We start from the raw sequence: 23401 nt of genomic DNA, 5'->3' as shown, positions 1-23401 counted from the left end.
CCACTATCATTTGAATGTAATAGTTTCATATAGTTGGAGACAAGTGGCGAGGGTTCTATTTTATTTGGAGTAATAAAATAACACCTCCACAAAAACCAAAAATTGATATATTTCATGCATTTACCCGTCATTTGCATGTCAAATTGTTTCAAAATTGAATTTTTATTTATGAACATTTTAATATCATTGTAAATGCCTGTCTGTCGACATAATTATAAATTCAAATATGAAATAAAAGATATCTTAAACATATTCAACCAACTACATAAATACCTTATCACCTATTTTAGTACAAAACAAAGAATTCATTAAACGTGGATCAGCAAATTACACAATTAAAATGACAAATCTAGTATATTATAAACTATTTTGACTTCTTAAATCTTAAAATTCTTTTACTATATTTAATTCTATATTATTAATTTATGTATATTTATTGTGAAATATACGCTTTTATATGCCCAGTTCGAGTCTCATGCAGCTTTTGTACATAACAAAACCCAACTAAAACCTCAATTCGGGCCCAGATATTAACTTCGCTCATTTTGCACTCCACTACGCTTGATTCAACGCCTTTTTGCACTGGTCCCCTGAAGTGCCCAGTCACTAAGACGAGGAGAAATAGAGCTTAAAATCTTTCGGGGGCATATATGTCAGTCGGCCATTTAGTTCTGCTGGTTTCATTTGCCCTGTAAGCTCTGAACTTGCTTTTTCTTTCAATATCATCTAACTTGCGTTATGCCCAGTTTATATTTCGTTTCTCGTTGTTGGGTTGTTTAGGAAGTTAAACTGGTGTGCCTCTGAAATGCATTTGCAGACAATGTAATTTACGCCGTTGCTGTTGGTTTTTCATGATGTAAAGCTGTGTTTTTATGCCTTTTCTGCAAGTTCTTATTCTATAAGTGTTGCTAGGTAGTGGTTAATCATCACAATCGATACCGCTAGTGATGTTTTCTTGAGGCTTCCTCTTTTCTACAAAGAGGAGTCGATGGAGCTTATGACAATGTGTACTAGTTTACAGGTCCATTTCTTAGCCTAAAACTTGCTTCTTAATTACGATTTTGTAGGGGGATATGCCTTTTTCCATTTTGGAGTACCAATGCTTTCATGTACCTCTCCAATATATATGTTCCAAGATGGGACCTTTTCAAGACACTCATTAAATTGACAGTTCTTTATGGGTCAGAGGTTTGGGGTCCCAATTGGTGCGAGTATATATGGGTTGGGCGCTATCATGATTCAAAATATGATTGTTAGAAAGAATAACTGTTTCGCAATGCATGATCCAATTATCGTATCAGAACATGTAAAGTTATCCCCTAGTGATGTTTTCTTGAGGCTTCCTCTTTTCTACAAAGAGGAGTCGATGGAGCTTATGATAATGTGTACTAGTTTACAGGTCCATTTCTCAGCCTAAAACTTGCTTCTTAATTACGATTTTGTAGGGGGATATGCCTTTTTCCATTTTAGAGTACCAATGCTTTCATGTACCTCCCCAATATACATGTTCCAAGATGGGATCTTTTCAAGACACTCATTAAATTGACAGTTCATTATGGGTCAGAGGTTTGAGGTCCGAATTAGTGTGAGTATATATAGGTTGGGCGCTATCATGATTCAAAATATGATTGTTAGAAAGAAAAACTGTTTCGCAATGCATGGTCCAATTATCGTATCAGAACATGTCAAGTTATCCCTACGAGATCTACTCTACTCTCTTGAACACTATTGAATTAGCATCCGCTAGCATTCAAAATAAGCATTCACAATAGTTTGCAGTGATAAAACAGATAGAGTGATAAGAGGGGAGTACCTATTACCACTTTGGTGTAAGGATTAATTGTTAACGGATAGGGTAGTTTCCTTAGTTGTTTGTACAATATGAATGCATGCACTTATGGTGACTATATTTCAGGTTGACCTTCTATCATAAAAATTAGGCTAGTTTCAGTATCATACCATAGTGTAGGACCGATGCTTTTGGAATCCAGGTTCATAAAGGGGGTGTCTAAGCTTTCCAACTATAACTTTACTTAAGAATCACTACATAAATTGCTATCTTGAAGGGATAACAGATCCATGCCTATAATCAAGGAACTTGGCATGTCAGAATTGCAATAGAGTGCAAATATGCACTAATGTGGTGCCCAATGCCTTTATCTTGAGAATGTATTTAAGTTCATTCTTTTGTCTTCACAAACTCAGGTCCATAGTGATTTAGTCCATGTTTTAGGTTGTATATCCATATTTATACCATCGTTCTTTAGAGAGGGTTTCTTCCATTGTTTTCCCTAGAAGACAACGGTGTTGGTATTTGGAGATAGTTTGTTGAGATAGTTTGTTGTCAATTTATTAACATTTCCATAGATTTGTTTCCTCCATATAGATATTCCTTAGGCTCCTGTCCTCACCATCTTCCACAATAGGTGAGATCAATAGGTTTGCCAAGGAGGATGTATATCAATAGTTTATTACGTCTCAGCCTTTCACCCCATAGCCTCTCTATTATACTCCTAATATTTGTACAAAATCTCACAGTAACTATTAATGTAGTCTCTAAACTAGTTTCAGTCTAACATTTCAATCCAGTAAAACAATAGTTTCCAAAATATTACCCACAGAACTTAAAATCAGATTCCTTTACGCATGAAACCATTTTGATACACATATAAACTTTGCCAAAAATATATGTTCTGATTTGTTAATAACAGATTCACTTACAGAACTCTAACTTCATAACTATAACTACGAAATGGGCCTCATGAATTCATCCTAATATTCTCTGTGTTGTATTCTTGATGTCCCTTGTTGAGTTATGATTATCTCTGAATGAAGGCTTGCGTTCCAAAGTGCAAGCAATAGCAGCAATACCCAACCTGTCTCAGGTCTCATGATCATATAGAATGGCTTAAACTTATTAGAGTGCCTCCAGCTTCATTGCGCCCACTCTTCAGATACCTGCCTTCTCCCCTCACTGCAACGAAATAGCTTAGCCCTTGCATCTGTGGAGTCTCCAACGCCAATAGGCTTGCTGCCATCTGGGATGTGCAGCAAGTCTATACTGATCGCTCGAGCATTATTTTCTCCTGTAGCTCTCTTGAAGACACGGATTAGGTCACACCAAGTTTGATAGTGTTGAAATTTACTGAACAAAGGCAACTTATCATATGACTATAAGCTGGGAGGGATTTCGTCCTACCAAATGAAGGAGCTCAGGATTGCATTTGAGTTCCCAGCTGCATTAGTTTAATGCATGAATAGTATGAAATCTTCGATGCCCAAGGCTTCACATGAGCCCCTCTAAATACCAGACTTGTACCAGTCGGCTTCTAGTGTAAACCGACCTAGGGGCGATTAGATTAATCGGCCAGGAACAAGGCAATTTATTTAATAATTTTCTTTATTCTTAAATTTAATGTATTACTTAATTTAGTAAACTATTACTTATTTATTAGTAATACTAAGCAAAAAGAGGTGGGTGTTATCAAACACTGCCAAGAGCAAGGCTGGACAGCCAGTCTTATTTTGGGTTCATCGCAGTCCTCTTGACCCACAATTGCTTGTCCTCAAGCAATTTCAGATTGGGATGTTCAAAAATATCAGTGTTCCACGGGGACGTGTCCCCCCCCCCCCCCCCCCAATGTCTCTGAGACGTGGTGTCCCGCCACTGCCATTGGAGACGTCTCGGCGTCTCCAAGACTCCTTGGAGACGTCTACGCGTCCTTCGAGAGTCTCGGGGACGCCTAGGAGTCTCCCATAGCCCCAACTTAGGAATTTAAACCCTAAGCAAAAACAGTTGTAAAATTGTGAAAATGGCATCCTTGTCTTCAAGCCAGTCTCATTCTCTTCATTGGATATATAACATTTCAATATGTCTTTTTCCTTTCTTATACTTTTAAGTTATATTTCATGTATATACTGGCAGGATGTTTGAGAGTGGTTTCAGATCTCTAGGAGTTATAATGCAGATTCTAGATTTTAGAAGATTTAAAATTTTTTAGACGTAGTCAAATTTCAGTAATCAACAACCTCCTATCAGTATTTTTTTGCTTTCTCTATCTCACTTGCTTTGTCTCCCTTCAAATCTAGGCCTATCTCTCTACCTATCACTCTTCCTCTAACCACCCCCCTTCTCTCTCTCTCTCTCTCTCTCTCTCTCTCTCTCCCCCAAGATCTAGACCTAACTCCACATATCTCTCTCTTACCTAGACCCCTGCTAGGGGTGCTACCCTCAACCTCGTTTTGGTGTTGCCCCCAAACCCCCATAAAACTATAATTCTAAGCAAGTAATAAGCCAATGATGAATTATGATCATAAATCATATTTTCGATATAATAGAAATCTCCAATTTGGCAATTTCATTTGTCAAATTTTATTTAGTATTCAAGAAATCTTAGTATTTAGTATTTGCAATTTTGCTATATTAATATTACTAATTTGCCAAAGTTTCATTTGATATATAATTCTTATACATCTTTTCATAACTAGTTTTTCAAGTACTATATGTATATTAGCATTGCCCCCCCGCCACCCCACCGCTGCCGTCCCCTGCCTTCCCCAAACTTAGGCCCTTTTCCCCTTAGTCCTTGAAACCCGTCCCCTCGATCAACCCCCTCCCATGTTGCATCCTCAAGGGGTAGTCCTTTCCATTTCACCAAATATTCAGGAATGACCTTGTTTCTTAACCTCTTCTCTCTCACATCCAGCACTGTCTCATGTTCGAAGATTGATTTGCCTTCATAGTCAAATGGAGGTAGCTCTTGTGAAGGAGTGACTTGCTGTCCAAGGGCCTTTTTAAGGCATGGAACCTGAAATGTGTTGTGAATTCTGCTCTAGCTAGAAGTTCCAGCTCATAAGCTACTTCACCAATCTTCCTTACCACCTTATAGGGCCCATAAAAATGTGGTTTCAGCTTCTCAGGTCCATTCTCTTTGATAGAGGGCAGCGATAGGGTTGCAACTCAAAAGCACCATGTCACCAACCTCAAAAACTCTCTCAGTCTCGTGCCTATCAGCATATATCTTTTGCTGATTTTGGGCCCGCTGCAAATTCTCCTTGAGAGATTCCAAGATATCCTTAGTTTGTTGTACCACTCTCAGTCTCATGCCTATTAGCATATATCTTTTGCTGATTTTGGGCCTGCTGCAAATTCTCCTTGAGAGATTCCAAGATATCCTTACTTTGCTGTATCACATCCTTTGCGCTTGGCACTCTACTACGAGTAAGAATCAAATCCATAAATGAAGTACCATCATATTCATAAAGTTCTTTAAAGGGAGTCATACTAATTGACATTTGGTAAGTTGTATTGTAGCAATATTCTCCTAGTTTCAAACTTTTGATCCATGCTGTTTGCTGCCTTGTTACATAGTTTCTTAAGTATCTCTCTATCCACTTGTTCACGATTTCTATTTGCCCATCAGTTTGTGGATGATAGCTAGTGCTTGGTGTTGATTCGGTACTTATCAGACGAAAGAGATCTTGCCGAAACAAGCTGAGGAACCTGCTGTCTATCACTTACTATGTTCTTGTAGAAACCATGAAGCTTGAAAATTTCCCTAAAAGACAGATCTGCCACTTGTGGAGTTTTAAATTCTGAAGTTATGGCATGAAAGTGTGTACATTTGGTGAGCCTATCAACAACCACATACATACAATCTTTACCTTGCACCTTTGACAATTCCGTGATGAAATCCATGGATATACTTTCCCATTTCTGATTTGCTATAGGTAGGGATTGCAATAAACCAGCTGGAAAGACATTCTTTGCTTTGTTCCGTTGGTATTCCATACATTCTCTTGCGTGCTGCAACACATCATTCTTAAGCTCTCTCTATGAGATGCTTGTAAGTCTTTCTCGCATAAGGGTTTCCACATAAATTGTGTTTGCATCTTGTGTTTGCTATTGTTAGATCTTACTTGTGTGGATGCATTTGATTATTGCTCCGCGGTTGCTAAAATTTAAATAGATGAAAATTGTTTTATACTGATTCAACCCCCGCCTCTCAGTATAAGTGTGTGTTTTTTCGTTCATTTACTTCATGAAGACAAATGATGAGATCTTTAGGAGATTTCAAGAGTTCAATGTAGAAAATGAGACAAGTAGGAAGATTAAGATCTTGAAGCTTGACAATGGAGGTGCATATATCTGCAAGGACTTTGATGCCTTTTGTAAATATGCAAGGATCAAGGGGGAGTTGTTTGTATTTTGAAACCCTTAGCAAAATGGGGATGTAGAGAGGAAGAATAAGTCCATAATAGAGACAACAAAGGCCACCATTCATGATCTAGATTAACTCATGTTTCTTTGGGTAGAGGCATTTAGTTGTGTTGTGTACATGTTAAATAGGCATCTTCACAAAATGGAAAGGACAAGTCTTTAGAGGAAGCATTCATAGGAGAGAAACTTGATGTTTCTCATTTTCAGGTGATTGAGAGTCCCGTTGGTGTGTTTTTTATGCACATACAACTTAGAATAAAATACCTAGAGATATCCTATTCTCTCTTGATCAAAATCTTCTATGTGCTAAACAGATGGACTGTGTGATCACAAAGACGACTCCAAGGTTCCAAATTCATGCAAATGTTGGTTCTGTCTGATATGCTGGTAATCTCAAGGGGGACTTACACAATTGTTCGAGGAGCGAATCAATCAAAGGATTGTGTTGATTGACGACATTCGTAACTTTCTCTTTTTTGAATTATTTTTGCAATAAGTTCTCTTCAATCCTACTTCTACTAAGACTTGGAAAAAAAAAGGGCAAAAGGGAGGGTTTATGAAGCTACTTCTAATCTTAAGCTAATCCTATGAACTCTGGAGACGGAAATTGCAAAAGTGGAATTCAAAACCAATTCTTGCTTCGCTGAATTCAACAACTACACAAGAACGGTGCAATCTTCAAAGGTAATCAAAAGATTTTCATATTGCTTATATTCACCAACATCTTGAACAATGAATAAAGCAATAGAAGTTAAATTTCATTTATTGGTTCAGACTAACTTTGCACGATAACTGAAAATCATCCAATTATTAAAAGTATGAACACATTCCACATTAAGCAATTCTATCAAATCTTTCTTTCAATCTATCAACTTGGAAATGAAATCTATTCTAAGGAGAGCCAAAAAACCATGCTAACTTGCAAAAGTAGACAAAAATTCACCAACAATTGAACAATGAATATGTGTTAGCACTTAAGAAGTATCACTACAACAATTTCTTAGAAATCTCTTCTTTTACAAATGAGAGGAGGGTGGTTTATATAGGCACCCCATTACAAAGCAACGGTCTGGATTGATTTAAGATTAATGGCCAAGATTAACAGATAAAACCCTAATTAGGGTTGATTGCAAAAAACGCTTTCTGGCCAATGAGAAAATTACAATGTTTTGGATAACCAATGAGAAAATAGCCTCCACTTGTTGAGTCTGGTTCTTTGCACCAAGACATGTCTGACTTGGAACCTTAGGATTGGTTGATTGATGACTGGGATGCCTCCTTAGCTTGCCTTGCGGATTTGATTCCTCATCTTGAAGAAGTGCAAAAATGTTACTCTTGGATTTTTCGGTGGAAATTCTAGATGATTAGAACATTTTCTTCATTTTCGTGTCTTGAACTTATCGCTCCTTGGTGTGGAATCTTTTGATTTGATTTTGGATTTCCAAAAGAAATCTAAGGTTGATGTAAAGCCTTTCATCCTTGTATGACTTGATCTTCTTGAATGTCTTGATGAAGTGTAAGTCCTTCTTCTTTATTTCTTTCATCCTTGGATTCTAGCTTGAAGCGTGAATATTGTTCTTCCATGCATTATGGAATCATCTTTCCAACCAGTTCCTTGTTTCATTTGCACCTTTCTGGAAATCTCCTCCTTGAGCTGACATCTATTGGCCGTCAAACATAAAAAACTTCCGAGTTAGAACAAGGTAGCTTGATATAATTTTGAAGGATAATTCTGATTTTTCTCATGAATTCTTACAATCAGACCCCAAAATCATACTAAGTTTAGTCTGAAAATGAAACTCAGAGCTAGAGAAACTTTGTTAATTATGGAATTAAGTCCGATTATGAACCTTAGGAATGAAAATCAGACTTTGAAACATTCTGAAAACCAAAATCAGACTTCAAAAATTCTTGAAATTGTCTGATTTACGAAATTTCTGACTTTAACATTGAAAAAGAACGAAAAGCATATGGTTCTCTGATGAAAATCGAAAATTTTTGTGCAGGAAATCCACGTGCAGGTCTGAGAATCAGAAAATCAGACTGAGAAATGAATTTTGAAGAGCTGGAATTTCGAAAATCTGCTTTGAAAAATGTCTCTAGACCTGTAAATCTTGAAGAAAATTTTCCAAATTGCCTTCAATTGTCTGAATTCCTCCTTGAAATTGTTTTGAACCTGCAATTTCACCTTAAATTCACCTAAATTTTTTCGGAAAAGATGCTTGGAAGAGTTCAAATTTCCAAGCTTGAGAAGAAAGTTGTGAATAGTGATTTGCCAAAGCCTATGTTTATAAGGAGTTCGAATTCCTCTTGCTTTTTTTTTCGTGTTTTAAAGAGTTTTAAAACTCATTGGCAATTCCTCTTTTCCTTCTCTTAGGCAAACTCTTTGCTTTATTTGTTTTTTCCTTTTTCCAATACTTTGCCAAATCCGAACTCTTTCCCTTAGGCGAATTTCTTTTTTGTTTTAAGCTTTGCTTTATTGACCACATCACCTTTCCTTCATGCTTGGGCGAATTCTTTTGCTTTTCCTCCTTGCTTTATTCCCTTTCACCCTTGACAACTTCTCTTACTCACCTATGGCGGACTTTATACTAGCACAAGGAAGATTTTCTCACCACCTAGGCGGACATGACATGTGTCCAAGGAGCTTTTAAACATCTTAAGGGCGGACTTTGCAAGTTGATAAGGAACTTTTATTATGTTTGCCATACTTCACCAATAGTTCTGATCTTTTCCCCAACAGTTAATCACTTCCATACATACTCCTAGGGCGGACTTCACACTAGGACAGGAATCTTCTTCACTTGCAAAGCTGATTGAACACTTAGCCATATTTTCTTCATCTTCTGTGGGTGGATTTCACCTTGTTTTGGAAATATTTTCATGATGTTGCCAACACTTAACCGTTTTTCTTATCCTCCTCCCAACACTTAATTCCTTTTCACACACACTCCTTGGGTGGACTTTGCACATGGCCGAGGAAGTTTTTAATCATGCTATGGTGGACTTTGAATAGTGCCATGCAAGATTTACATAGTACTTGGGTGGACTTTGCAAAGTACCACTCAACTTTTCTCCATGGCATGGGCAAACTTTGCATGAGTACATGTGTGATTTCACCTGCCATGGGCGGACTTTGCACAGTGCTACGTATAATTGCCAACCTAGAGAGGGCGGACTTTGCATGTTCTTGCTTATAATTGCCAACTTGCCATGGGTGGACTTTGCACCAGGCCGCTTAAGATTTTGCTTCTCATGGGTGGACTTTGCATAGTGCCACACAACGTTTCACATGCATTGGTCTTCAATTGAAATTTTCCTCCTTCCTGGCGACCTCCATGATTTGAACAAGGAATTTCTTGATCTTGATTCCAAACTTGACCATTTCGCCATGATCTTCAACTTAGCTTTTCAGGAACACATCTTCTGAATTTGAAAGATATTTCATGCTTGGTCCATTTTGGATGAATTTTTCCAACTTGACACGTCCTCTGACCCTGAAACCATCCATGATAAAGAAAACAGAAAAAACTACTTTAGAAAAAAGCAACTTTCTATTTTTAGAAAAAAGTAGGTCGAAAAAGTAGGTTCTCGGATTGACCCCAAAATGCCAAAAACAAAACTTTCTAAATTTAGAAAAAAGCAAAAAAACAAATTTCCTAAAAAAAACAAGTTGTCAGAATTTACCTTGGGAAATTGCGATTTTACTCCTTAGACCTATTCGGGCACATCCGTAGCATCAAAACACTCTTTTGACCACTCGTCCTCCTTATTGATTTTGGCTTTTCCTCCAAAATTGAAAAACTTGACTCATTTGTAGAGGCTAGAGACCAAAGAAAAAACCCTAGGACGCTAAGACACAACCCTAAAAAGCGAAAACTAGGGGGTCCCCATTTGCAATGGGGCGATGTGTGAAAATGTCACAACAAGTCCCATCTACATTCATGTGCTTATCTACTTTTAGTTGAGACTTGAGAGTTAAGACTCTTCTAGCTTTTTGTATATTTAGAGGTATCCTAAATTCATGAAGGCAAGCTGTTTTTGTATATAGAATAAAGTGCTTTGTCTTCTGTTTTATTTATCTTCTTTTGTTTTAGTTTTTGTGAAGCTTGGAAGATCATCTTAGTCTTTAAAAGAGACGTTGAGTGCATAACTTATTAGTAGGAAAAAAATATACATAGATAAGCACATCATTTGAGTGGAATTCACTTAGTTTCAGTTTAATAAGCAATACTTTTTAAAGTGTTTTCTGTTTTCATTTTCATCATTGTTTATTTGCAATAACTGCCAGTTATCTTATATTTATTTCTACTGCAATCATGATCGGGGAACTGCATGTATGGAATTTCTTGAATGAATTTTGTAACATCTTACGAATGAAATGAATCGACAAATTGTTGTGTAATTGCCGTCGTGAATTCTTATTGGTTTCTGTATTTATTATATTGTTTACTTTGTGATATTCACTCAAGTAGAATTAGCTAGTCAACATCTGGCTCCATTGCCTATAAGAATCTTTGTAAAATATGAAGTAAGGGTGGGAAAAATGTCAATATAATGGGATAGGCCATGGAGGAACTAGTACAAGCAAACAAAGAAATGGAAGACAATTTCACATAGGATCTTGTGAACTTGTGGGTCATTTCCATCAAGGAGCACTTTTGGAGGAAAGTTGTTAGGAGATAGATCCCTCAAGATGTGATCTGGAACAATTTTTGAAGCGATTATCATGACTCCTTGCACGCCACTTTATTATCCTACAAGACCTTTGTGTAGAGAAGGAACAAGAACAATGTCAACAACAAATACTACAATGATACGAGGAAAGGAATCAAAGGGAGGAAGAGGAATGTGATACCAACCAACGACACACTCTTGGGAATTAATGCCCTTATATTCGAATAAGGCTGGGAAAAGTATTCAAAGTGGTCACCAATCTTTAGAGGAAAAATTTAGGTCACTAAGAATAAAGGAACAAAGGGAACGAAGGGGAAGATTGAAGGGAATAGTCGAGGACATTGAAGGGTTTTTGATGGAAAGCCCGAGTCCACGCAGGAGGAAAAGCCCAAGTGCTAGATGAAGTCGTAGATGAGAGGAGAGAAAACCTTCATGATTGAAGAATACATGGAGGAGGATTTGGAGGAATTATTAAGGCATCCACCTCTCCTTGACGAATTGTATGTAGACCTTGTTGACCAAGTGGAAAAATTATTTATACCATCAACGCTAGATGAAGAGGAAGGAGGAAAGCCTACAGACAAACTAACAAAAATGTATGAGAACAATATATGGTGTATTGAAGAACTATTAGTTACAAAAGAGCCAAGAATTGTAGGCCCCGAGCCTAAAACCCTAGGACAAAGGGAGCATAGAAGAGATCCTGAGAGCAATTTGAGTGTGAGGAACATTGAAGAAGTATGAGTAGAGGTTTCCTACGTGGCTGAGATTGCAAGAGACATTGGAACATATAAATTAAAACTCTCCAGTTAGTTTCCAGTCACAAAGGGCGCATCAGGGAAGAAGGATGGTGACTTCCCCAACAAGCTCAAATGCTGAAAAGCAGAAACTTTCAAAGTTCATAGGGAATGGATTAGAGGATCTCGTATGTCAGTGCAAAATGTGTGAACAATATGGATAGCGAGCGATTGGGATGATAGAGACAATTGGTTAAGAGCATTTCTAACAACCCTAAGGGGCATGGCAATAGATTGATACATAGAATTTGAGGCAAACTCCACAACCACATGGGATGCATTGAATAAAGTATCTAAGGAAGACTTTAAAATCTTTCAAGATGATAATGAAATTAGCAGAAATCTACAATACAAAACAAGGGAAACATGAAAATGTGAGAGTATACAATCGTAGGCTCAAGGAACTTTTGGTGAAACTAGAAAACCAACCTGTAGGTGGATTGAAGAAGAGGTGGTTCATGGAAAGGCTGATTCCTTCACTAAGGAAGAAGATGGAAGTTTTGCCATCGCCCTCTTATGCTGATGCCTATAATCTAGCTATGGACATAGAAAGTGAGGATAAAACATTCTCTCATGGGAAGTGGAAGACAAAAGAAGATGATGACACAAAAGATAGTAGTCTTAACGAATCGAAGATTGTCCAAGCCTTGAGAAGTGATGTGATGAGAATGATGAAGGAATTGAAAACGGAAAAAGAAGTTACCAAAGAAAATAAGGAATTATGGTGAATCGAATGTTGTTTTCCTCGTAGGGTACTGTAATGTGGTGAAAAGTGATGAGGGGAGATCAAGTGGAAAGCTTTACTCCCCTCAAAAGAGGGGTGAAAGTTTCACAAAGGATTCCCTTCAACTTCTCACGCACATTACATTTAAAAGAGGGGGTTGAATTCACTAGATCCAATCCCTATGGAAAGAGATTGAATGCTAAGTGAATTGTAGGAAATTGACAATGAATTTGGAAAGTAAAGTAACCCTCTTTTAAAATAGACAAGTTGAATTAAGCGAATTGAGACTAAGTGTAAAGATGACAAAGAAGCAATTATATCTTGAGATAGAGATGCGGGATGAAGCTGTGCACCTGGAATTAGCAATAAAATGTTGAGACGAAGCCTCCCAACAAATTTGAGCAAAAGTTGTTGGGACCGGGTTGAAGTTGCACCTGGTCCTCCGAAAAATCTGCGTGCCGAAAAGGGTTTTTTCGTCTCTGAAAATGAATCCTAAACCTGCAATTACAGCTGCGCACTTGCAACCTACACACAGAAAAGAGAGGAAAATGTTGTTGGGATTGGGTGTTTGCCTTCAGGTCAAACCCCGTTTTGGAATTAACCAATTGATTGAAAATACTTGCAAGTAAATGAAAAAAAATGTTTGAAGTAGAATCCACCTCAAGAGAGGATGCAATTGAAATGTTAATAGAATTGCTTGAAAGGATATGTGGAATAGAATGTCTTGAATATTGATAGAGATCTCCTCTTCAATGGTTGAATCCTTGATTTGAATGCAACACCTAGCCTTGAAAGGAGACTTGAAATGCTCAATGGATGCTTGGATGCTTGAATGTTTGTTTGCACTTTATGATCAACTTGTTGTCGCTTATCGTCGCTATGCTCATGAACTTAATTTCCGCTTGACTTCGCTTTAGAACTTATGCAAATAGGAGGGGAAATGCTCCTTATATACTTGCCAATTAGGGGTATTTAGCTGATTTTTTGTCTTAGGCCGACATAGGAAACTTTTTCCCGCTCACAATTGACAAGCCCAATGCAAAGTTTGATCAAGGGAGGCCCAAAATAGGGTTGGGACAGGGGCGCCACGCCCTTGTCCTGCCCTAATTTAGGATAGGCAGTGACAATGGGCAATGCGGGGTGGTAGAAAATGCAATTTTTTGATGTTTTGAGCATGTCTCGGGTCTCCCATCAGGCTTAGGGATTCATCCGCCAATGCAAAGACCCAAATGCTGTCGAAAATTGCAAGGGTCGCAATTTTTTGATGTTACAAGTACATGTTCAGGACATAATAGAATGCAAGTAAAACATAACAGTACACATATGCACAATGTAGAGAGAACTCACAAATATATTCATTGATAACAGAATTACAATGTATCTCCAAAATAGCATTTCTAGCCTAACATAACATATCCCGAAGATAAGTACATAGACATATATAAGGGTGTTGACTGGCTGCAGGTGCCAACCGGCAGCAACCGTCGACTAACCGCCAACCCCTTGACACAACTAACAACTACCACTTTACTCGACAACATCATCCCCCCCAAATAAGAAAGTCGTCTCCGAATATCTGTCAATTCATGGGACATTCTATTAAGGAAGGCCCATAACCTAAAAAGAAGCACAAATGTGCTCTTCATACAATGAGAACAATTGACCCCACTGAATATGCCACCAAAACCACATAACAACACCAATAATGCAACATGTGGTAGGTATCACGATAGGAAAGGGAACAATAATAGTGGGGCGAGAAGCATAATTCGATACGATGCCAAAGGAAGACCCATGATACAATGTCGTAAATGCAATGAATTGGGACATTTCAGGGAATGCCAAAATGATTAGAACATGGTTGGAATGCTATGCAAGTGGTGTGGACTAGGTGATCATGAAACACAGATTGTCCAAAAATAAAACGCAACATTAACATGATAGATGTAGAAAGACAAGATGAGGCAGTACATGCTGTCACTATCCAAAAACAAAACGCAACATTAACATGATAGATGTATAAAGACAACATGAGGCAGTACTTGCTATCACTATCCAAAAACAAAATGCAGCATTAACATGATAGATGTAGAAAGACAAGATGAGGCAGTAATCGCTGTCACTAGAGGGCAAAGAAGACCACATATACAGACCCTTGTATAGAGAAAGAAAGGCTCCAAGAAGCAAAAGAAGTGGAGCAAGTAATGGATAAAGAGTAAAGGTGTTCCAATGAAACAAAAAATACTTCTATATGATCGAAATCTGAAAAAAATAGTTGAAAGGCAGGTGTTACAAACCATGATACCTATAAGAATGAGATCTGCTACAGAGTATGCCGCAACTAAGAGTGGCAATCACCAATGCAAAAGGGGATGACCAAAATCAAAAGCAAGAATGTACAAGTACAAACATAATAATAGAACTACCATGGCATGAAGAACAAGTCATTGAACCAGTGCAGGAAGAAAAGGATGTGCCTTGTGAGGAAGAAGAGGGAATTAACAAGGAGGAGAATTATGGGGAAGGAGAGGAAGGGGGCAATTCTGAGAATCGTCAACCTAACCTTGAAGGCTCAGAAACTGAGAAAGAGGCTCTGAAGCCTAAGGAAGGTGAAAACCCTAATGTGGAGGAGACGGATCAGAGCAAGGATTTTGCGGACACAATTCTGGATACCGCCCGCAATTGCACCCTTGAATTCTTCAATTTTCAGAAGTGGGTGGTGGAAAACATTACCAACATGCAGGGTCAACAAAGAGAGTTGGAAGTTAAGATCAACAATCTGATCAACATGTCCAACTCTGGGAAGCAGCACGAGGAGACGGAGAATAGTGAAGCGGAGGAGGAAATGGAAATGGAAGACTGGCTGGAGAAAGATTTGATAAAAGGTGACCTGAAACATCTGGAGGACGTAATCAAAATAATGAAGGAACAGGTGGAGGAGGATAAGGACAATGTCAATGCCCGGATGGCTAGAAATGAGAAAGCCTTGAAAAGTCTTATGGACCATAGCCTCCAGGTTCTTAAAGTCTCCTCCCAGAACATGAATGCGCTGGTGAATCATCTGGAAAAGAAAAACCAGGAGAAGAACTTGGTAGTTATTGAAGATGCTCCTACTTCCAGCCTAAGCCACCAGACCCCTAGGCGCAGAACCAGGTAGACTACGACGGAGAAGGATATGAAGATGAAAGAAAGCCAGATTGCTTAGGAAAATACCGACTTGAGGGAAGCGGCCAAGGCAATGATGCTTTTGGTGCAGGATGCAAAAGAAACCATGAAGAATTTCTAATTTTCTGTTTATGCAGGGCTTGGGGCCAATTTCTTGCTGGCCTCTTGCTGTCCTTTTCTCTATTGCTGGTCTTTTTGCTGGTTTTTTGCAGCCGTTGTGTTTTGTTTCTTTCCTGAATATCTTTCATATGTAACTGGGTTTCGGGTCCCTTAAAACTTGTTTTTAATTAATCAAAAACAAGTCATTGAACCACTACTTGTAATGTCCCCATTTTCGTGAGCATTAGAGTTCGAAGGATTAGCCTATCATTTGACCCTCGTAGGCTAGTATGGTGGATTAGAGGGTCTAGTTTGGGCATTACGGAGCTCTTTAGGTGGCAGATGGTAGTGCTTTCCTCTCCAGATTGTTGGTATATTCCGAGGCTAGGCTATTCAAAGGTTTTTGGTTCCGTTTTGAGTGACTTACTATTTATAGTAAGTCAGTGGGTGTTAGAGAGGGACCCTTGCTATTTTTAGTAAGGCAGTTGGATGCATAGTAGATACAATGTTAACTCCCGGGTTCAGTCGGAATTGAGAAATAATTATTAATGATGGAGTTAAAATGTTATAATTATTAATAAAGTTATACTTTAATAATAATTAATTATTAAGTGCATATCATTGATAAATTAAGTGGACTTTATTTAAAAGGGAGATTTAAATGTTTAAAAGTATACTTTATAATAAGTGATAAAGTGTTATTTAAAGGGGAGTAATAAAGTATACTTTATATTTTAATGTTGTGCACCAAAAGGAGGTAAAAAGAAATGAAATTAAAGTAAATTAAAGGAGATGAAGACAAATGCAAATTAAACATTATAAAAGGGGATTTGGATTTCATTTCATTCATTCTTGAATCATTCAATATTTGTCTTTTCTGGAGAAGCTTTGGCTTTGAAGAAGAAATGTAGGGTTTCTCTATAAATTCAATCTTGGAGAACGTAGCCTCTCTTCGATTGTGCTGGTGGCTTCACAGGGAGGTCACATTTGAGCTTTATTGGAGGAAATATCAATTGTTTCACAAGGGGTTTGAAGTTTATTCTTGGCAGATCAGAAGTTTGAAGATAAATATTTATTGAATACATTTAATGCTGGTTTGTTCTTGCTTCAACATTGACACGTGGGTGTCTTCTTGTGCTACATTATTCAGGTGGAGACGTTAATAAGTATAGCAGATCAAATGGATTATCAATCATCTACTTTGCTGTTTCATTTCCAGAATTTTGGTAATCTTGTTATCTTCTAAATTCCGGGTATGCTTTGGTATTGTAAAGGCTTTAAAGAGTTAATCAGTAGATTAAAGGTTGCATTTTAACTGTTTGACAAATTACCCATTGCTGTTGATGAAGATTTCAGTCTTGAATATGCATGCCAAGTGTTTGTAATAACGTCCCTTTGCTGTAGATGAATATTGTAGTCCTTAGGATGCATGGTAAATGTTTGTAGAATTGCCTTAGTGCTGTAGCTGCATATGCATCATCATTCTCAATCATATGCTTGCACTTCAAGTTCATTAAGTAGCTGCAATCTATTTCCGGTCATCCAAATATATTTTCAAGTTATATCAGCATATCAAATCACATTCAAAAACAAAAAAAAAACAAAAACAAACAATCAGCATCAAGACCAGATTGTTGACAAAGTGTTTGACAATATTCCTTAAGCCTTTAATCAGCAACTTGAGGTTAGATGTAGTCAACAAATAATTTTACGAGTTTTGTTGTTAGTTGGCAAAGTTAGTTTTTGGTTGTAAGTGGTTGGTAATTGCTGACAGTTGGCAGTCCTCAACAACCATTAACCATCTTATATATATTTCTACTGTAAAGATGATTGGGGGATTGCATGTATGAAATTTTCTAAACTAATTTTGTAACATCTCATGAACAAAATGAGTCAAGAAATCTTTGTGTAATTGTTGTGAAAACTTATCGGTTTTTGCATTTATTATATTGTTTACTCCGTTATATTCCCTCAAGTAGAATTAGCTAGTAAACATCAAGTAGAGGACTAGTTATATTTACATATTGTAGCACTGTAAATTGTATCCCTATACATATTCGCCCTCGCCTAGCCCTCACCTTGGTGTTTCGGCCTCCAGTGCTCAATGCCTACTTTGATGCTGCTTGCTCCTACCCTCTTAAAATCTGGATTTTTAACTCATGATCCAGCCTTTTTCCCATTTTGAGTGCTGATTGACAAGACCAGGACACCTTGGGCACCCTATTCTTGGTTCAAGACCAAGGCGCCTTGACCGCCTTGGTCCCCCCAATTAGGACCCAAAATAGGACATCACAAAGGTCACTTGATGTGGGCAAGAAATTTGGCTCTGTGTTTGCTTGCTCCGAAAATTCAAACATATAATGCACAGTTAGGCATAAAAGGAAGCCTACCCCCCTCATTTGGTAACTAGAAAATTGTAAGTGAGCTCTTAGTTGCACTCTAGCAAAATCAATTCAAGTCTATCTGAGCAAGCATTCAAGTATTCATCAAGCATTGAAGGAGAAGGTCAAGTCAAGATCAAGCATTCATGATCAACCTTCTATGAAGACATTCTAAATTACATCCTAAACCTTTGCATGAGGATTCAAGCAAACTTCATCAAGTTATCAAGTTCAAGCATTTTCAGATCAGATCTAGCCTTTCCTTCAAGAGGAAAGCACTTCAATTCAATTATCATTTCAATTTCAAGGTTTATTCCTAAATCGGGGTTTGAACTAAGGCAAACTCCCATCAACCAAACCTATTTCCTTCTTTTTGTGTGCAGGTAATTGTCTCAGGAGTTGGGAGCGAGGAATCCGATAGAGTGGACGGTGACAATTAGACTCAAATTTTGAAGGTTGCGAAAAGTGGAGGGCCTAGATGATCGGCTCCCCGTGGTCCCGATAATTTTTGATGACCTTCTGACAATGGATTCTGTGCGTCATCCTGATTCACAAAACATCCAATCTATCTGCCCCTAATATTCGGAAGACCATGCCAATCTACTCCCCCCAGTCCTGATAATTCAACTTGAACTTTCTATCACAAGTTCTAATCTATTTTCCCTCCTCAAATCTAGGTTTACAGCTCTACATGATTTCTAGAACATTTTGTTACTATCATTTTATGTGATTTCTCAATGTTTGGCCAAGATCTAGCATTGCAACTTAACCCTAATTACAATTCAATTTTAACTCTAACAAGGGAAGAATTGATTTGATCTATATTCAATCCTTCTAGGGGTGGATCAATCAAGTTCAATTCCCTTCCCTTAATGTAAGGTGGTCAAGCGAAATTAGTGGCTTTATGTTAGAGAAGAATGATCTGATCTATATTCAATCCTTCTAGGGTTGGATCAATCAGGTTCAATTCCATTCCCTTAATGTAAGGTGGTCAAGCAAAATTAGTGGCTTTATCAATTAATGTGTTGAAGCTCTAATTAACACATTACACATATATTCAGATCAACTTGTTTGTTACCTCCTTTGAGTATGTCTTGGCCTTTCTGTTCCCTTTTTCCTGAAAAGTGACTTTTTTTATCATCCGTGCTAGAGAACATTTGCTCCTTAGTGGTGATTTCTTTGCACATCATTCTACAATTATTACTTCTTCCACAATTAATGCAAGGAACTAGAAACCTACATTCTTGTGCAACATGTCCTTTCTTCTTGCAATTGAAAAAAAGGATGGACTGTTTACTTGTTTATGCACATGCTTTTCTGCTTTCTTCTTAGGCTTCGTTGATGGTGAATTAGGTGGAGTAAGATCTCCCTAGTTCATTTTTCCTTCTCATGGAGTGTCATTATATGCTTCTCCCTTCCTTAAAGGCCTCCTCATCTTTGAAGGATTTTCTCTATCCTCTTGAGTTATAATCTTGCCCTCATCTTTTTGCTTGCACTACGACTGTTTCTTTGGAGACAACCTACAATCATTTTGAGGCATTATAAAAATTATTTTTGAGGAATCGTCACTGTCCTTGGGCTGTCCTTGAATGCTACATGGCGTAGAACCCTTCTTTTAGCATTCATCAATCTTCATGTTGGCATGACCAAGACCCTCAAATGGTGGTCTTTCCTTCACTGTGATGGGCTAAAGTATCTCTTGGCCATCCTTGCCAAGTTCTTTTCCATCATATCCCTTCCTTGCTAGCAATTTGAAGCCTATTCCCTTGGTGTGTCTTCCATATTGGCTTGTGGAATCATTAGATTTCAAATCATTGAAGAAAACTTGATCATGTGTGCTATTGCGTACCTTCTTCATAGTTTGTTCATGTGTAAAGGCTAGTTCATCCTTCCTTGTAGATTCCTTGTTCTCTTCTCGGGGTTTTGATAGCAATCCATCCTTCACTATCTATTTTTGTTGTATTTACTCAATGATTCTAGTAAGAAATTCAGTTTGATCCTTCTTTTGACCTTATAACTCCTCTATTCTTTGCCTTAAAAGGTGTAGTAACTCCTGAAGTGCTTTGCCTTACCTTAAAAGGTGTAGTAACTCCTGAAGTGCTTTGCCTTAGGCTTTCTTTGATGTCTTTAAGCTTCTGTTTTTGAGACTTTGTCATGGTTGTGCCTTGGTACAACTATCTTGCAACAAACGCCTTGTGAAGAATTTGCAAAAGATGGTCATACTCACAAATTCTTTTATGTCCCCCAAATCTACCTACAAGTCTCAAGGAACTTGTGGCTTTGACACCAATTTATCGGTAATTACTAATTTCCACCAAAATCTAGTAGAAACTAGAAGTCAAATTTAAAGCTATTGTGTTACATGAATTCCCAAACAATAGTGGAATGTGGAGGAATTATAAAGCTGTCACATATAGAAATGAAATATTGAAATAAGAAAATGTAACATAGACACAAGGATTTATCTTGGGTGAACCTTGTGAAGGGTGAAAAACGGAATTTGGTAGTGGCAATTGCTCTTCTACTAGAGTGCATTGCTCAAATAGACAAGTGTAATTACAATCTCTTTCAAGCCCTTTTTTTTCACTTTCAGCTTGTTCTTTTACTTCTTGTAGATACCAGAGTTCAATTCCAACGCTCTCCTTCATTTTGGGCTGTTAATGTCAAGTAAGGTGTTGGAAGACTCCAAACATGTGTGCAAAGCCTTCTTGCACTAAAACATTCAAATTATCTTTTCCCACTAGTTCTCCATATGGACATTTTCAAAACTGCTGGGCTAGTTGCTGCAAAGGGGCAGTTTCATCTAGACATACGAAAAGAGGATATGAATTTTTTTAGAGATACCCTCTTCACATTCTGAGCAAGAAGGCTTTGAACACATGTTTGGATTCTTCCAGCATTGACAACCCAAAATGAATGTGAGGAGGAGAATTGAATTGTTGTTTCTAAAATAAGCAAACCAACAAGCTGAAAGTGAAAAAATAGGCTTGATGGAGGATGTAATTACATGTGTGTTGAACCCATGAGAGGACTGAGAGGAGGGGGGGGGGGGAGGTTAATCAGTCTGGATCTTTTAAAACACTGATCTATCAAACTTTAAGCAAAATTTAACTACTCTACAACAATAGTGGAAAACATCAACCATCAACACATGAACACTAGATATACGTGGAAAACGAATAGGGAATAACCATTGTAAGAATCACACTCACGGTATAAATAAAATTGATTACAATGTTTTAAGCTCATTGCCAAGGAGCAACATGCACCTGATGGACTTGCAAGGCTAAGGTGTACAACCTTAGGGCAAGATACAATGACTTGCACAACTAAAACTCACTGCTTTAGGGCAAGATACAGAGAGCTGCCAGGAGATTCACTGTCTTCTGACAACAGAAAGAATAAGATAATTGAAATGAAAAGAGTTTCCTAATCATGAAATTGTCCTTGAACCACTGTGTCAAGCGACCAATATCATGGCAAACAAACTTGACATCAACCATTGTCTTAAAACACAGTCACATTGAATATATCATCATCGAAGCTCTTCACAAATTGGCTTTTGCACATTTGGAGTACCAAATCTGTTAGAACATCATTCACATTCACTTCACATCAATTTACACTCCTTCGATACTCAAATCATACATCCACACTCCTTAAATACAAGTTAGATCATCAAAAACTTAGTTGAGGGTCGGCCACAAATAAAGTATATAATATTACATAAAATAGGCCACCTGGACCAAAAACACCCAATATAGTCCACTCTAGGAGATAGAGGGGACCCAAATCCAACACAACACATCCTTCTAAGTCGAATCCAACGAACTGCACACGCTAACACATCCTCCAAAGTCGATATGAAATGTAACGTGTAGATAAACAATAAAACTCAACAACCAGTCGGCCCAAAAACATCTTTCAATGCAAATTTCTTAATGCGGATCTCCACACACCATGGTGAGACCCTCAACAATATTCTAACTCAACCTCCAATGCATATGAAAACCAAAAAGTATGATCCAAACAAGATAATCCAACCGGGCACGCTGAAAACACAACACAATTGAAACATACCAAGCACAAACCAACATTACTTGCGGAACATAAACACCGATAGAGAATTGAACTGGAATACTGCTCGAACCAAATAAACATGTCCTCAAAACCACAACACTTGAATTCACATATCCGGAAGCCACCAAGGATATTCTGGACCAGTCTGACAGACACTCTTACTGTCAGAAAGCAGCAACAACTAATCTCATTATCCGAGCAATTAGAGGACCTGTTAACTTATGGTACACCACTCACAAAACATTAACATTATATCCAAGTCCGCACACCATACTCTTCACAATTTGGAGGAATTTAAAACATTCTTTCATTGAGACATTTAATATTGTTTCCTGCATATTGAAACTTCTATTGTTTGCAATACTTCATGTATGCACAACATTTGACTACATATTGCTAGACAATATATCTCATCCATACAACTAATCAATAGTCTCTTCACTCCGCCTTCACTTCTGCACATCACTGGACAACAACAACTACTACTACTACCACTTCTTTACCTCAACATTTCAACATTACTTCTGAGTGAGATACCAATAAGAAAACATCAGACAAGATACCAACATCTAATCACACAATTCCGGATAATATACTTCACTTGAACATTTGCAACAATTTGCTACAACTTTTGCATTATTGCATACTACTAATAATGACAATACAACATCGATATAAGCTCGTCAACAGCATTAATCAGAGACAACACACATTGTCAGACATCAGGTTGACATCAATGACAACATATATTGCCAACAACTCCAAATTTCCAACACTATGTACACTACTGAACATCTGCAACAACTTCATCATTTCCGCATACAACTAATTGTGACAAACAACCATACAAGTTTGACATCAATGGCAACGCAACAGATCACTGACAAACATTCTCCAAGTTTCCAACAATGTGTGCTTGTCTATCTACTGAAACTCAGTTTATTTCTCTTAATGGGATTTTCCTTGGATAAATTGTCATATTTTTGTTGCATTTTCCCATTTCAGTACTTCATTTATGTGTATGACAGCTTTTTAATTCCTTAACATTCCCTGGGCATTTGGAAATCCAAGTGGCATGGTAGCCTTAAGTTTGATTTTGTAGTTTCTAGGTAGATTTTGGTGGGAATTATGGATCAATCTTGGCATTGTTAACATTTGTAAGGATTTGAAGGTGTTAGAAATAAGCTGTAGCCATAGTTTCTATACTTTTATCTTAGTTTGAAGCCTTTAAAGTTATTCGGATAAGGATAGAACTTAA

At 37.7% G+C, this 23401-nt stretch overlaps 1 protein-coding gene across 5 annotated transcripts in view; it reads left to right on the top strand.

Moving 5' to 3' along the window:
- Positions 1–476: 476 nt before the first annotated feature.
- Positions 477–23401, top strand: part of LOC131067372 (uncharacterized) — a 177591-nt gene continuing 154666 nt past the window's right edge. For 3 of the 5 annotated variants that reach the window (XM_058002341.2, XM_058002342.2, XM_058002338.2), the window contains exon 1: positions 477–691. The gene's annotated coding sequence lies outside the window, so the exon portion shown is untranslated. Of the gene's footprint in view, positions 692–16832; positions 16936–23401 lie in introns of all 5 variants that reach the window. The other 2 variants (XM_058002340.2, XM_059207367.1) reach the window with 2 other exon arrangements.

Source organism: Cryptomeria japonica, chromosome 6 (assembly GCF_030272615.1).
Source record: "Cryptomeria japonica chromosome 6, Sugi_1.0, whole genome shotgun sequence".
Lineage (NCBI taxonomy): Eukaryota > Viridiplantae > Streptophyta > Pinopsida > Cupressales > Cupressaceae > Cryptomeria > Cryptomeria japonica.
This window is presented reverse-complemented; position numbering and strand designations above follow the sequence as displayed.